The sequence below is a fragment of the Canis lupus genome, chromosome 10, assembly GCF_011100685.1.
Source record: "Canis lupus familiaris isolate Mischka breed German Shepherd chromosome 10, alternate assembly UU_Cfam_GSD_1.0, whole genome shotgun sequence".
Classification (NCBI taxonomy): Eukaryota; Metazoa; Chordata; class Mammalia; order Carnivora; family Canidae; genus Canis; species Canis lupus.
The window spans coordinates 55,739,110-55,752,241 of record NC_049231.1 but is presented as its reverse complement, the minus strand read 5'-3'; the positions used below and the strand labels follow the sequence as shown (position 1 = coordinate 55,752,241).

Here is a 13,132-nt window from a genome sequence, read left to right as displayed (position 1 = left end):
AGCTTTGAAGTTTAGAGATAATTCTGAAGTCATGGTGGTGCTGAAATACTGCAACAGCTACTCTGTTGTCCCCTTTAGGACAGTATATAGTGTGCCGAGATGCAGGCAGGAACAAGATTATTTGAGTACCCTTTCATAAAGTAGCACCAGAATCTTGAAGGCCATTATTCATCCTATCCTCTTGGCTCAACTATCTTTTCTTCAAGGAAACAGAATAGGCTCTTGATCTTTAAGAGGTTCTTTAATTTAGGGCTTTATATTGGCGGCAAAAGGTTGAAAATGACAACCCATATTCTGGAATAGGATTAAATATAAAACACAAAATATATACATATTACTCATATAGAAAATAAACATGACATATATAATAAATTAGAAAAGTGATATTTTGTGGTTCAAATGACTACCTTCCAACCATGTAGTGCCAAGAATTGATGAAAACCCACTAGATGGAAATTGTCTCAGTTCTGGTCTTACCCAGTCCATCATCTTCGTTGTCCTATTTCCATATATGGGCTGATTAGTCCTTGGTTTTCATGACCTTCTATAGCATCCATTGTCTGCCTTGGCAGTGTTGCTTCTTTATTCATTAAGGTTCTTAATCTAAACGTAGGTAATTCTGAAAGCATCTGTATTTTCTTTTGAAAATTGGAATTGACATCAGCTATATTCTTTTTCTTTCTCTCTTGCTATCCTTGCTTGGCATTTATTTACTCAGAAATATTTCCTGAATGCCTATGCTGGGTACTATGTGAGATAGTGGATGAAGGTCCTTGCACTTGTCATGTTTACAATTCCCGCATAAAGGGCTTGCTGGAATGAAGTCATGTTGGCCGCTTTTAACATGTTGCCTTCTAAATGCCTGCAGATCACTTGAGAAATGTTTTCTCTATGCACTGTGCCACTTCCCTGCTTCGTTAGCGGATTAGGATGGGGAAATAGTCCTCTCTTCCTAAGATAGTTTCTGTGGGACATTAATAAGATTCCTTTTGTTGTTTTGGGATAGGTGGTAGCTTACAGTTTAAATATTTCATGCCCACGTGTATAGAATTTCTCTCCTCTTTTTAGAAAGTACATGCTTTAGAAACCTTATAAACCCTGAATTAAAAGGAAGATGGCTTAAGTTGTCAGTTCTATTTTGGCATTTTCCTCTGTACCTAAACCCAAATCACCAGATGGAGTAATTCCCTGGAATTCTGTATTAAAGGACAATTAGGATTCAATGTGTAACCACTAGAATATTAAAATTTGCTCTTAAGGAATATTTGAATTAAAATTCAACCTTTTTTAAAAGCAAAATTAGAGGAATTGAAAGGTAAAATGGAGAAGTGCCTTCAAAAGGCACTTCTGTAAGTTTCTAGTTATAATCTCCCAAATTGGTGATATAAGTATTTAAAAATAATACTCTCATGGTTTAGTGTTCTCCAGGTATACCCTGACCATTGGAGTTATCCTTGAATTGATTAGATAGCGCTGGAAGTGAAAGGACTGAGAGTGAAAATTCAAGAGTTGCTAAATTTTCCCTGCGGTTTCCAAGCTGTGTTTAGCACAATGGTTTTAATCACTTATTCTCTTTTCTTTCCACCGTGCTGCCAATATCTACTTTGTGTTTGTACACATTTTTGTTTCTCTAGAGAAACACTGTTTCCAAACAGTATCCTATTTTTATATCTCTGAGCTTCTTGTAAAGCTTTTTCTCTCCATTTTCAGTACGTGTAATTTCCTTCTTCTTTTTTTGGTGCCGAATGTCTTGGTTGAAATTGTTATACTCATTCTATCAGTTTTTCACTGTTTACTAATTTATACTCCTCAGAACCAGGGATTCATTCCCTGGAGCTCTACACAACAACAGTTGATTCCTCCATGGCCTCAAATCAAATTTCATCTTTCTCTCAGTAGTACTGTATTAGTTATCTATTGCTGCATAGCAAATTATCAAACTTAGTGGCTTAAAACAACCCACATTGATTATCTCACCATTTCTGTGTGCCAGGGATTTGGGCACTGCTTAGCTGGGTTTCTGGTTTTATTTATTTATTTATTTATTTATTTATTTATTTATTTATTTATTTATTTATTTATTTTGGTTTCTGGTTTTAGAGTCTCTCACAGGCTGCAATGAAATAACTGGTCAGGGCTGGGGTCTCAGTTGAAGGTTCAACATGGGAAGGATTTGCATCTAGGATCATGTGGTTATTGGCAGGATTCAGCTTCTTGAGGCAGTTATGCCAAGGACCTTACACCTTTGTCTGGCAATTGACCAGAGGACACTTTCAATTCCTTGCCATGGACCTCTCCATGGGGTAGGGTGCAGCATGGCAGCTTACTTCGTCAGAGCCAGCAAGGGAGAGCTTCAGCTAGCAAATTAGAATTTACAATCTCTTGTAATCACATCTCTTGTAATCTGATCTTGGAAATACTACTCCATCACCTTTGCTGTATTGATTCTTAGTTGTTCGGCCAGCCCACACTCCAGGGAAAGCATGAATCCCAGGAAGTGGAGATAATTGGAGGCCAAAAGGATCTGCCACAAGGATCATTTCTTGAATAGCTTTTATTTGAAAGTGATGCTTTCACTTTCAAAGTTGTTCTGGCTTGACCTGAGAGTTAATTTTGATTCTGGTCTCTCTCTCTATCTTTTGTTTTTCATCAGTTTCTACACCTGTGTCCTGGTGGAAATAATAGAAAACCAAGTTACAGTGCTAGTAATCCTACTAATCTTTGGCAAATCATTTAAGTTGTCTGGGTTACAGTTTCCTCATATATAAAATGAGGTTTGGTACTAAGTGATCTTCTCAATTCTTTTTAGTTTTGATATTTTTTTGACCTCAAGTATGCTGAGTTTTCCTATGTGAGTCTAATTCTTCTCTTTTTCCATTCCAATCAAACCAAACCACCATTTTCATTTTGCTGTTTGCTAATTCAGGATTCTATAGTAACTTCCAGTTGGGCAACTTTTACAAGGTAAAAGTGAAAAAATATCAAATGCTCTCTGGAGTCTGACCCAAACTCTATCTCCAACTTCATCTTACATTCTACTACTATAGGGACTCTCTAGCTATGGCTAGACTAAGCTATCCACTCATTATACCTTGTTTTTCTTTTTTGTTCACACTGTACTCCTTATTTGATTTTTTCCCATACTTTCCCTCTATTTCTGTGTTTCCAACTATTACTCAGAGCCAGATGAGCGGTCTTTTTTTTAAGTGGGGGAGGGGAGAGTGGAGGGGAAGAGAGAGAATTTTAAGCATTGTGGAGCTTGACATGGGCTCAATCTCACAACCGTGAGATGATGATCTGAGCTGAAATCAAGAGTTGGATGCTTGCTTGATGGAGACACTCAGCCTCCCTGAACTGCATCTTTATAACCTAGGTATTAGTACATTGGTTTTGAATTCAGAAAGACTAGGGTTCAAATTCTGGCATTATACATATAAGCTTTGTTATGCTTGGAATCTCTTTTGGTTTTCAAAATATGGATATTTATACCTTGCTCTTGGGTTATTGTAAAGCTTAAATAAGATAATGTGTGTCAGGTGCTTTATGAGTCTTTGGTATGTAACAAGGGACACAAAGAACTATTAACCCTGACTTTTTTCTAATCTGTGTTAATTTTTCTTTTCTTTTCTTTTTTTTTTGTGTTAATTTTTCTTGACATTGTAATACTATGGCCTGTTTGTTGGTTCCATTTAGCACATTTTTCCTGCCTTTCATAATTAACTATTTTTTCCTCTGCATAAATGTTATTATGCCCTAGTTGGTGTATTATGGGCTGCTTTATACTATGCTTCTCTCATCATCTAGAATAGTGCTTTGCAGCACATTGATTTCCTTTCTTTTCCCTGAATGTGTCATCCATGTTTATGCTGCTGTGATTGTGTACTTTCCTGTTCTTCATTTCTTTCTGAACCTAATTTTTTAATTCTTTTTGCCTCAGCCCTGAGCATCTCAGTTATTCATTAACAAATTTGAGAGCCTACAATATTCTAGGCACAGTGCTGTGCTCTGAGGGTACACTGATGAGCTAAAATCAATGTATTTTCTGACTCATGGAATATACAGTCTAATGTGGTAAAATGGACATTTATTACATGCTTATGGACATTTATTACATGCTTACAGAAATAACATGACTTCATGAGAAAATTGACATTATCAACTCCCACAAAGTTAGATACCATAATAAGCAAGTATAATAGGAAAATTTGATATCTGATGGAGAAATAAAGGTCATCTGGATGAAGAGGTATGGTGTGGGAGGGGAATATGATGACAAAAATCAAAGGCAGAGCTGGGTTCTAAAGTTAGGTGAATGAACCTAGGAGTGCTCCAGGACAGGAGTGAGGAGGTGACATGTGAGAACCACTTTTTATTTTTTTCAATACATATCATCTTGCCTTCATTCTACTTTATTTTCTTAAAAATCTTGATGATTGACATGCTAAAATACTACCTGAAAATAGTGAAAATAGTTGAGAATGTACCTTTGGAGAATGTACTCATGGGAGCAGTGACACAATCTGCTGCCTCCAGCTAGTTAGGAACAGTAGGAACTAAAGACCAGTGTAGCTGGACCTGAGAGACCAGTGGGACCTTGGGAGCAAATGTGTGTGAAGTACAGGGGACCAGATCTCACAGGGGATTATATACCAGGTTAAAGAGAGATTTATCCAACAGGAAACTGCAGGATAATTTTGAGCTGGGGAGTTAGAGAATCAGATTTATATTTTGGAGTCTATTTTTGGCCATTATGGGAAGGCAGAGGACTTCCCTGGATCACATTTTTGTCACTCCATTTTGTGTGAACAAGATGTTATTATACAATTAATGTCTATTTTAATCTACCTCACACTATAGTATTATCCTCCATTCAGCTTCATATGCTACATCATTTAGAATTTGATTTGCTATGAAGATCAGAGGTGTCTAAAAATAACTGCTCGAAACAAATGGAAGTTTGCTTTTCTCTCACATAAAGGAATCTGGAGGTAGGCATTTCAGAATTAGTATGAAAGTTTAAGAGCGATCAAGGAGCAGTGGTCTTTTTTTCTTGCTGTTCTACTAGTTGAGTGTATATTGCCTCATGGCCTAAGAGGACCACTTGAATTCCAGACATCACATTGGTTTCCAGTGAGCAAGCAGAAGAGAATCATGAAAAGCATGTCTTATTCCTTTAAGGACACTTCCTGGAAATTACACAGGATATTTCCATGTTCTGGAACTTAATTACATACCAACACTCAGAAAATGGATGCTGGGTTACATAGTCAATTTTCTGTGGGGCCATGTGCTTAGCTAAAAGTGAAAGATGCTATTCCTATAAAAAAGAGGAACATGAATATTGAGGACAAATGTGGTCAAACTCTATGCCTTCTTAGTAAAGCAGCCCAATTTAATGAATCTAATTAAATTATTCTATTTCAAAGTCCAGGATCTTTGGGAGGTAGGCTAACCTTCCCAACAGGTCTAGACAGGACTCTTTATGTTCTGTTGACCAATAAACTAAAAGACAAGGTGTCTATCAGAAACTTACACAACAAGAAGAGAAGAAACAGTCTATTTTCAGTAATAACCTGACTCAGAAATGGGGAGAACGGGAAACATCTATCAGTCACTGGACCCTAGAAATTCTAAATTCTGTATGGCAGGAACAATATAGGATAAGTTCCTTGATTAGTCAGTTCCATGTATAAGTAAGTAACTGCAATCAAAACTCTTGAAAAAATACAGTTTTTAAGCCTCTAATCTCTTATTTATTGGTTTCTTTGATCTTCCCATACTCCTCTCTTTCATGTTAATGGTGACTATCATGTGACTCTCTGACATAGTGAACCTGGGGGTGAAGGAAATGCCCTTAATACCATCTTTGCCAGTATGTTCAGTTTTTGTATGGTAGGCATAAACATAATCTCCTGTTGGAGTTTTTATTTGTTGGCCACCCTACCCCCAGCCTCACCCTGTTGCTTAATGTTCTGAATCATCAGATTCTAAATAAACCTGGATTTTAGGCGGTAAGCAGTGGGTACCTCCCTTAGTATGGTTGATTGCCTTCTATCTCTGCTTGCTGGGTAGCTCTGGCCTCAGTTTAACTATTTCTTACAGACTTTTGCTGAAAGTGAGAAGAAGCCAACAATCACCAACCAGCTGTCTGAATCTTTTCCATCATCTTCTCTAGAGCTACAGCCTTGTTGAGCATGTGGTTTGATTTGCAAGGTAGAACAAATGTTAGAAGTATCAAAAATTTTTCCCCAAAGCTGTGTCATAGTGAAATAAGGGTCACTAGGTTTACTGTGCCGCAACTAGATGCTTGTCCCTAGATACCTATCACAGGCACTAAGTCATTGCCTAGTTTTTTGTTTTATCATTTACAGCACCCACTTCCAGGTGCATACATTCTGAATCACTTTGGATTAAGTTATGCTATGGGTAATAGATAAGTCAAAGTAACAGTGACTTACATAAGGTAGAAGTATATTTTTATCTAACAGAGAAAACTCAAGAGGTAGGCAACCCAGTATTGGATGGTGGTTGCCTGGTTATCTAGATTCAGATCTTTTTATCTTGTTGCTTTAAAAGTTGCTTGTAAGGCTTTTCAGAGGCTTCCTCATGATCTGAGCTAGCTGCTTGAGCTCTAGTAATTGTGCTCACTTTGTAGCCAGTCATAAGAAGGAAGGGAGCAAAGAAGAGCATGCCTACTTTATTTAAAGGTATGTATTAAAAGTCACACACAAAGTTTCTATTTATATTCCATTTTCTAGGAATCAAAGTCATCTGGCTACACTTAAGTGGGAAGGAAGATGGGAAATGTTTATATTGTGGGTGGTCATGTGCCCATTGAAGCCCTATTTCCATCGTCTTTAAAATCCCATAGCTCTGTTTTATATTTTCTTTACATAATTTTCTCATAAATTTAAACTTTTAAATGAACTGTGCTATGTGAAGAGAACGTGACAGCACTTAATCAGAAAGGAGCTATTGGGGGATGATAAAGCTAAGAAAATGAAGCCTTGCTTGTGTCCTTGGGATCTGGACTCCTAGGACTTTATTCACCCTTGGTAACTAAATCCCCCATACTGACCTTCATTAACCATTCTCACAGAAAGCATTGGTCATCCCAGAAGGATTTATTATTTGAGTTTTGGGTAAGCAATTAAGAGTTTATAGTAAGATTTAAATTTGATAAGAACCTCAGTGACCCTTTCTGTATTTCAGCTCAATAACCTGACCAAGGGCTCATCCCCACCCACCCACAGCTGAATAAACTGTCAAATTTGACACCAGAAGAATAAGCTCTGTTTGCCCAAATGAAAATTTTGTTTATCAACAGTAAGTTTATAGGAGAAAATGACTTTTTTCTTATTATATCTAACAGGAAGATTAATGAAGTATTCAGATGATTAAAAAGTCACCAAAATTATTCATTCACAAATGTTAACTGAGGACCTACCTAATAAACACAGCACTGGTTTTTGGGATATGATACACAAAAATAGTTAGTCTTTATTGTGGTAGGCTGGATAATGGCCTGCAAAGATAGCTAGTCCCAAGCCAGGGAGTCTGGCACTATGTTATCCTACAAGGCAGATATGATGAAGTTGAGGAGCTTGAGCTGTGGAGATTATGCTAAACCTGTCTGGGTGGGCTCTAAATGCAATCACACATGTCCTTACAAGAGGAAGGCAGAAGGGAGGTTTGAGAGAAGAGGAAGGAGGCAATGGGATGATGGAAGCAGGTGTAGAAAAGATGATGTGATGCACAGCCATGATCCAAAGAGGGAGAACAGCCTCCAGAAGGGGAAAAGGCAATGAGAACTATTCCTCCCAGAACCCCTAGAGGGAGTATGTCCCTGTGGACACTTTGACAGCAGCCCAGTGAAACTGATGGCTGACTTCTGAACTTCAGGCCTGTGGGAAAATAAATTTCTGTTGTAAACCACCAAGTTTGTGGTAATTTGTTACAGCCACAAGACACAAATACACTGCCTCCCACAGAGTTTATAATCTCGTTGGTTAAAAGGCAATTAGAATGAAGTATGAAATGATATATAATCAGAAACTTGAAAAAACAATTCAGGGTAGTCTGGGTAAGACAGTGGGGAAGGGAAACCAGAGAGCTGCAAACACTGGATTTCAAAAAGTCATTCTATCTCTTTCAGGTGGAGAACACTTTGATGGAGGTGAGGGAGTAGTGGGAATGTTGTGGCAAGAAATGAGGCTGAATGAGCCATTAAACAAGTGCTAGGTGATGAAAGCACAAGCCATGCTAAGGAGTTTGGGTTTCATTCTTATGTTCTGGGGAGCCATTTAAAAGTTTTGAGTACAGTTGTGGCATAATTAGATCTGCATTTTAGAAAAACTTCTCAGGATGTAGGGTGGGTTAAGGACAGTTCCAGAGTACTCATCACTCTTTTCAGGACCCTTTCTTAGACTTCATGAATTTACATATATTTAGACATTTTAAATATTTTATTTATTTGAGAGAGAGAGAGAGAGCATAAGCAGGGGAAGGGGCAGAGGGAAAAGCAGACTCTCTGCTGAGCAGGGAGCCCAATGTGGGGCTCCCAGGACCTCATGATGATGACTTGAGCTGAAGGCAGATGCTTAGCTAACTGAGCCACCCAGATGCCCTTGGAAATAAGTTTTTAAAACCTTGGGCAAATACCAGAGAGCACAATTGCTGGATCATATGATATGTCCTGCATCCTGACATCCTGTTCAGTGTCAGACTTCTTAATGGGGCCGGTGAATAACACTGCTGCTGGCATTTTATATGCAGTAGTGCATGAGTGAAGGACTATAATCATAGCTCACTACTTGCTATTGTTTTTTGTTTTAATATTCAACTATAGTAGTGTTTTAAAAGTTAAATGAAGGGATCCCTGGGTGGCGCAGCGGTTTGGCGCCTGCCTTTGGCCCAGGGCGTGATCCTGGAGACCCGGATCGAATCCCACGTCGGGCTCCCGGTGCATGGAGCCTGCTTCTCCCTCTGCCTATGTCTCTGCCTCTCTCTCTCTCTCTGTGTGACTATCATAAATAAATAAAAATTAAAAAAAAAGTTAAATGAAGAATAAACTCAAATATAAAAGCTCTGACTTTGCCCTGTATGTATGATGACTTCAGTGTGCAAGATAAGTTTAATACTGTAAAAACTACTTTTAAAAAATCTCCCCTAGCGTTTGTTAGGCCATACCTTGTACTTGATTGCAGCTCTATGTATATGAAACAGTTCAGACTGAAATGCTAGGTGTATGTATTGACTTCAGTGTATGACCCTTAATTGTTAAGCTATGAAGTTAAAACTTGTATTTAATTGGCAATCAGACAAAGAATTTATTAATTTGTAGAGAAGTGTTGGTCTGTAGTTACGTTAAGTAGGATTCATTGTGATGCCTCTGCATTTTACTGCCTCAACTGTTACTTGAAGATGGCATGCTATGTAATTTGGCCTGTGGTATCAGTGATAGAAAGGATACCTCTCTAAAGAAGTGGTTTATCTATGCTGCTGCTTGAGGGCTTGCACTTGTAGAATTGCATTCCCTTCTGTGCCATCTTTTTTTTTTTTTTTTAATATATATATATATATATATATATATATATATATATCAGTCCTGGTTACACTTTTTTTCCTTCTCTTTGGACCATGATAAACTTCAGAGTAGTGACTTCAGGAGCCAGGATAACTTAGAGTGAAGAGACATTTACGTGGAGAAGTTAATTTGCATGTATGAGACAGGAAGGTGTCTTCTAGGTATGTGACAGGCTTACTTTAAACCATTTAACTTGTGCTCCGAAGTAACTGTAATTTCATGTTGGTAGTATAGCAAATTATGATGAATAGCTTTAATTGTATGTTTAAAAGTCATGTTCACAAGCTTAAATCTGGAATCAGAATTAAGCAACTGAAATGTATGAATGTCTCCTTAATATACTGATTACAAAGCATTAAAAAAAAAAGAAATACCACTTGAATGAATGAATGAATGAATGCTGTGTTGACAGATTTATTCATAGATGTTTCTGTATTTCTTATTCAAGTTTGAAAGCTCATCTGACATTTACAACATGCTACTAAGAACCATTTAGGTCTGCTGCCCTGTTCCATTTCAGACAGAGGAGAGGTGAGGCAATGAAAGGTGAGTGGAAACAGCAATACACATCAGTACATGTAAACATATACTGAAAGAATAAACATATATTTATTTAAAGTTATCTTACTCCAGGTCCTAGAGCTTCTTACCAGGTTTGCTGTGTATGATAAGATACTGACCCCCTCTTCCCTTAGGAAGCTGGGGTGAGTGCAAACTCTCAAGCAGCTGTCTCTGGAGGGAAGAGTCTTGGGGGTTTCTTAGAGGGTGGCTAGGAGCATAAGGTCTATCAGCACATTCTCCACATATGTTGAGGATGGTAAAGGACTTCAGGTCCGCTGCAGAACATTCTGCTGCCCATTGCGCATATGGCATCCATGCACTCACTATTGGATGATCTCATGCTATAGATGCACAGGCCAGGGGTGCAGGTAAACATGCCAGTTAGGTATGGGGTTGGGACTGGCAGCCTGAGTGGGGATTTCCTTATGACTGCACCTCCAGACAGGAATCCGGGAACTTTCTTGTCAAATACCACATACTTGGGTCTATTCTCCATGGCTGGGTCTTATTAGTTGTGTCCAGAGCAACTGCAGTGTTTTGTTTTACTAATACATGTGTTCTACAACTCAGGGCTTTGCCATTGTTTTAAATAGTTGATATGAAAAGTTGAATTGGATTTTAAATTTCTTCATGTTATTATTATAAGAAATTGCACAGTTACATTTGTCACTGGAAGAGCTCTTAAATTCTTTAAATATAATTTCAACTGTATAAAGTTTTGAATGGTGGCATAAAAGGATTCATGTTTTAAAAAATCATCTTCTAGTAAAAGTGTCTACAGTATAAAACACTCACTCACTTATAAAGTTTCTCACTGATAGTGCCCATCAAAAATGTATAGAGATCGTCGTTAAAACGTCTTGAGCAGGAATTGAATAAAACCATTCAAACTACAGCATGCATATCACTTGCTAATTCAAGGGTTTTTCCAATGGTTAAAACGGCTTCATTAAAAATGTTGAAAGGTTTATAATTGGAAGTTTTATGGAAATTCTATATTTAATACCTTCCCTCTGTATTTTATTTTTCGTACCTTAATTATTTAAGAAAGGGGTAATGACTTTTCAACTAGGCCCCATATAGAGGCTCCTTAGTCTCCTTCCCATTACCTTAGTGTGCTATACAAATAGAACATGCTCTCAGTGTCCTTTGGCATGAAAAACAAGTTGGGCAGTATTACCCCATGCTGTTTCCTCTTTTCTCGGCCAGTTACCTCTCTATGATGTCAGCAAGGAGTAAGTGAACTCAGCTGGTGAAAACTGACAGGACAGTTGGCTGTGCCATCTCTAGGAAGGAGATCATGCCAGACAGGACAGACAAAGCCATTTTGACTTAAGAAATGTTGGCTCATTCATACCATTTACAGCCATATTAAAGCAGACACCAAACTCTCCAAATTCTCAAAATTCACTGACATCACCTGTCCTTTTAAAAAAAATTTCTAACCTATAATGCAAACCTTTCCTTATAAGATCTTGGTAATTGACCTCCATATTAACTTCTTCCCTGTGCTGCCTTTTTAGTTGTGATTATAAGGATATTGAAGCTGAACACTTCCTTTGTATTGTGTCTGAGTCTCCTTAAGTGTCTTATTGACCAAGACATGTTCTTCTTTATGGCTGAATCATGCTTGTCTAATTCTATTGATAGAACACACTGTAATTTTATAAAAGAAAAAATGCAAACTATTCCCAAATATGCATTGTCTTATGGCTGTATCTTTTAAAAAATCTCTCCCAAAATATATTTTATATATTCATTACTTAATGTAATATATTCCCTTCTCTTGATCAGTACATTTTCCTTTGATCAGTGCTGCCAATTTTAGGCCTAGGGGGGTGGGGGTAGGGGTAGAAATTTGGATTCTGGTAATACTCAAAAGTCTAGTATAGTATCCATCATTTTTTTTCTCAAGTTGTGTTCTGAACTTGGTAATTACAGTATAAAGAGAATCCAAAGCAAAAGATAGGTAAACAACTTAGTGTGTAGCTACTGAATGCTTTTTCAGATCTGAAGATAATCTCTATTATTCTCATTTGAGTCTTGTTTTTTTTCTCTACATAGACCTCATTCTTCTGTATCAGACTGACATTCAGTTTCACAACATAGCCTGTCTCTAATTACACCTAAATGTTTGACAAGATTAGAATACATTCTCTCTTTTCATTACCCGTGTCTGAAAGGGAAATTCACTTTATGAAATATGTAATTTTATTTTTCTTTTTGAGGAGCAGGTGAAAATTCACTGAAATATGGGAGTGACAACATAATTTTCTGTCATGTTGCCTAGATAGCATTTGTAGCTAAATTATTTTCTGGATAAATTTTACTCACAAAGGAGACCATTGGTTGCTTTTTACATTTTCAGGACCTAATAAGCCCCGGTGTTCCCCAATGCATTGCTAAAAGAATGAGTACAAGGTCCGATCCCTTTAGTCAGTACCCCACACTCGGGGCAGCTCTCTGGAGGAAACCCTTTGTTATGTGGTTATGGACATTGGAAAGCAACCGACTGATGACAGCAGAGACCGGGCACAAATTTGATTGCTAATGGTTTGTTTGGCTTTCTTCCAGCTAGTAGGAGCGGGGCTGACTTAGAGAAAGCAGTTTGGTTGGAGGCATATTATGTCATATCTGAGGGTGACTTCTCCACTATTCCCCTCACTGGGATCCATGGACCATGCTATCCCAGTCACCAGAAAGTGTATGTTAAACTCACAGATTTCCAAATCCCATTCCAGACTGAGTGAATGAGCCCCTTTGGGGGTGAGACTTGAGAATCAGCACTTAAAAAAAAATATTTGAGAGAGAGAGCAAGAGTGAGCACAAGTGGGGTGGAGAGGCACAGGGAGAGGGAGAAGCAGATTCTCCATTGAGCAGGGAGCCTGATGTGGGGCTCGATCCCAGGACCCTGAAATCATGACCTGGGCTGAAGACAGATGCTCAACTGACTGAGCCACCCAGGCGCCCTGTATGTGCACTTTT

At 38.1% G+C, this 13,132-nt stretch overlaps 1 long non-coding RNA gene across 2 annotated transcripts in view; it reads left to right on the top strand.

Moving 5' to 3' along the window:
* The window catches only part of LOC111097752, a 170,859-nt gene that overhangs the window by 41,734 nt on the left and 115,993 nt on the right, over positions 1–13,132 (top strand). Inside the window, exons 2-5 of one of the 2 annotated variants that reach the window (XR_005365230.1) lie at positions 6,103–6,213; positions 7,213–7,326; positions 8,156–8,176; positions 10,035–10,132. This is a non-coding gene — a long non-coding RNA (uncharacterized LOC111097752). The remainder of the gene's footprint in view (positions 1–6,102; positions 6,214–7,212; positions 7,327–8,155; positions 8,177–10,034; positions 10,133–13,132) is intronic. The other variant, XR_005365231.1, reaches the window with a different exon arrangement.